Raw genomic sequence first — 4,256 nt, 5'->3', positions numbered from 1 at the left:
CGAGTGGCTAAGACGACTGAAAAGCGGAGTTTCCTTCTTTCGTTCTGCCGGGTAAAATCAATTACCTTAGGCGACGTTTGTAGACTAACCTACACGTACCAACGTCAGCATGTCGCGCTAGCCTTATCCTACTCTAGGGCTAGACTAGCTAGGATGGTATAGGCCTAGCCTTGAAGGGACAAAGGTCCCAATGAAAAACAACGTCGCTCCTTAATAGCTAACATTGTCTATTTAACATCACAATAATTCATTATTAGACCTATAGTTGTTTTTGGAATTGTACTCCACAAATCTCAGCTGATACCTCGCACAACTCGTTAACGTTGGCAGTCAACTCGCCCCTAGAAAACCCGCCCTTGGAAACTTGCCCCATAAAAAATGTACACTTCCTAGACCATGCAGTCTTCAAAATAAAAATTGTAACCTTTGGTAATGAACTACATTTTCCACATAATAGAAATTTTTGAAACTTTATTAAAAAAAACCTAAACCATAATTCACCACTATAGACTTTTTGACAAAAATGAAAAATTAACGACTTTGTTACCCAATGAGAAGCGTTCTAATATAGACAATGGGTCGTGTCTCATATTATTTGTTATATTTTTATTATTCATTATTTTCACTTAACTTGCATAAATAAGTTTATTCGAAGAACGTTTATATGCAGTTGTACTTCGCAATTTGCAATTTCTAGTATAAATTGTTATGAAGGTTTTTAATTTCTTGGTTCAGGCTCTACACTGTATTTGTTTGTTTTGAATTACTGTGGCGTGTGTTATCATTGCAAGTATTTAAACAGGCCTTTACTGTACATGGCTATGAGATGTTCTTTTTTTCTGAAAGTTTTAGGCTGGGCACTCAATTTGTTGTATGACGGTCGTGCAACTGTCGCATAATAAATCCAAATATGCTTCCTGTGAGTGCAAAATGATACAATGCAGTCTGCTGATTGGTGGTGGCAGCGCTAGATGATACAATGCAGTCTGCTGATTTGGTGGTGGCAGTCTGAATGGATCACCATTAAAAATGATCCGTTGCTCGCTAGTCGCGTTGCGTTCTTTATAGAATCGCGTTGGCTGCAATGAGTGCCCAGCTTCAGAAGTTGCTGCTTGGGCGCAAAATTTATACAGAAACCTACTCACCAGTTACAATGTTTTTTTCTTAATACTTTTCTTTATTTTATCATCTTTAATAATGCCATTTGTGTAGCTACTGTAATGGTATTCTTCATTTATTATTCATTACAAACATTGATAATACATTTTATTGATATTACTGTACCTTTTAAAATATTTTTGAGTATATTTTTTTATATCACAATTATCAATATTTAGTTCAATTAATTTTGATTAAATTAATATTCAGTTGTGTAATTATACTCAATTGCTTATTTAGCAATTTTGTTATTTTTTTTAATGTACGTGTAGCATGATGTAATTTTTTTTTGTGCAGTATGTCATCTTTATTTTTAAAGGAAATGTGGTTTCGATTTTATCACTCGACAATACTGTAAAAGGTTTTTCTGTCTTAGAAGCAGAAAGGTTAAATCCTTGAAAATCTCTTAAAGACTATTTAACTTGACATATATTAATAATAGACAAGTATCGAAGAAGCTAATTCGAAAGGAGAGAATTCTTTGCAGTGTCTGCTACTAAAGAAAATTCACTACTTAGCGTTGTAGCACGTTCGTACTCACTTTTAAAGCAAAGGTGCCATGTGAAATTTGACTTGATATTCATCAATGCGATGTTGTCTTGTTTTAAATCTGGTTTCTTCTACGACTAGATGTGCTTGAAATAAATCACATATTCTGCACAAATTCTAAAGCTTTTAACATCAGTGTTCAGGCCTTTCTGTACATTTTAGGCGGCCATGTTTTTGTGTTTTATTAGCATGATTGAAACAGTTAGCGTTGTGAGGAGATTTAGACGTAATTGAATCTTTCTTAGCATGATGTACAAGTAGCAATTACCATGTGTTGAGATGTCACCACAAGATCTGTTAAGTTCATGTACACAAGACAATCTCAATATCTTGACAAGTATTTTATTTAAATATTGCATAAGCACTGCATGCTTTTTAAAAACTCAAATATGATGCCCTAAATCTTACTTTATAATATTTTATTATCCCGTCACAGTGTTCCACATGTAACAGTCTGCAGTATTAAGTGTTAATGTTATTTTTGGAATGATATAGTTTGAAATATATAATATAATTAATATTTGCTAACTACTATATATATATATATCAGTAGAATATTTAATGTCCTACTGTACTGTTATTAACCAGTTAGCTTTCATCCAATATTATCATCATCATCATCACTGTTTATCACATCCAAATTAGCATATAATTACAGTACCATCCTCATCAACACCATCTACATTGTTGTCATAGTAAGTGTCATCTCTGCCACTTCAGGGTGGTGTTAATAGGCGAGGAGCCATGTTTTCACCATGTTTCTTGTTTACTTTTTTTTTTTTTATCATCTTTGGATACAGTGGCCCATAAGGCTGTAAGGCTTTCTCTCCAGTGTCCCCTGTCTCTGGCCACCGTTTTAGCTCACTCCACTTTTTCCACTGTTCGGCGCCATGTTGTTTTGGTCGCCCCACTTTCCTTCTTCCTTCAGGTGCCCATGAAAGTGCTGTGATGCAATGATGGCTCTCCTTCATTCTTAGCACATGGCCAATCTATTTCCACCTTTTTCTCTGACTTTAATGATCAGTTTCTTGTTTACATTAGTTGATTATTATAGATACAATACATTACAACAAATAATAGGCTCACAGTCTACTAAATGCATGTTTTTAATTAGCACTAATTTATCGCCTAAAGCTTTCATGTCCAAACACATTTGATACAAGTTTTAAATTCAGTTAAATAATTTATAGCCGACCGTACCGTATGCTTGGATACAACTTTAGCTCATAAATTTATAAACTAGGGGCTTATACTATATAACAAATATAATTGATGTGTTCCTAATGTAGTTCATTAATTTATAGCCATAACGATTACGCACTTTTTTACTGTCAGGACAATTATGAGCTTATCCAAAGCACAAGGTATACATACTGTCAGATCGAAAAAATATATATATATTTTGATATTTTAATTATTATTAGGTATTATTTGTATAAAATATCTTATTTTTAATTACTTTATTGGTAAAGATTATTGTTTAAATATAAATGTTATTTTTCCGGTTCATCTCAAATTACTGTAGACAAAAGGCCGAAGCAAAAGTTAAGCAAAATAATCTGATTAATGAGTACATTATTATATATCTTGAATCTAGAAAACTTGTACTGTAATTTGTACCAGCTTTTTAATTTATTCATTCATACAGTATATTTATTTATAAACAGTAATGCACTAAATTGCAGCACTTTTTTTATTTGTCTAAACACCTAAATGTTATTTTTTTTGTTCATCTCAAATTACTGTAAGGCAAAAGGCCGAAGCAAAAGTTAAGCAAAATAATCTGATTAATGAGTACATTTATTGTATATCTTGAATCTAGAAAACTTGTACTGTAATTTGTACCAGCATTTTGATTTATTCATTCATACAGTATATTTATTTATAAACAGTAATGCACTAAATTGCAGCACTTTTTTATTTTTCTAAACACCTAAATGTTATTTTTCCTGTTCATCTCAAATTACTGTAGACAAAAGGCCAAAGCAAAAGTTAAGCAAAATAATCTGATTAATGAGTACATTTATTATATATCTTGAATCTAGAAAACTTGTACTGTAATTTGTACCAGCATTTTAATTTATTCATTCATACAATATATTTATTTATAAACAATAATGCACTAAATTGCAGCACTTTTTTATTTGTCTAAAAACCTTATTCTGAAAAATATTGTTCTTTCTGGTAGAAACTTATGCATTGTAAAGTCATGGAAATTTACAATTGATGGCCTGTTAGTTCTTAGTTGTGAAAATATAAAACATTTTGTTGACTTCCTGTATTCAAGTTTCTATGACGCAGGAGGCTTCTGTTGCCATGTAGCTGGCAGTCGTAACCATAGCAGTTGTATCCACAACAACATTTTATTACATGGGATTATAGAGATTAATTTAAAACGTAGAAAAAACAAATTTACAAAATATTTTGACAAATTCATCTCCAAATGTCAATTTTTTTGACATATGCTTCAGACAATGTCACAAAGTACAGTACGTCCAATTTGTTTCTTTTCCATTCTATTTATAAACATCATGTACTGTATGCAGCTG

Source organism: Anneissia japonica, unplaced genomic scaffold, assembly GCF_011630105.1.
Source record: "Anneissia japonica isolate Jap-2015-1 unplaced genomic scaffold, ASM1163010v1 scaffold287833_len2544123_cov190, whole genome shotgun sequence".
Taxonomy (NCBI): domain Eukaryota; kingdom Metazoa; phylum Echinodermata; class Crinoidea; order Comatulida; family Comatulidae; genus Anneissia; species Anneissia japonica.
This window is presented reverse-complemented; position numbering follows the sequence as displayed.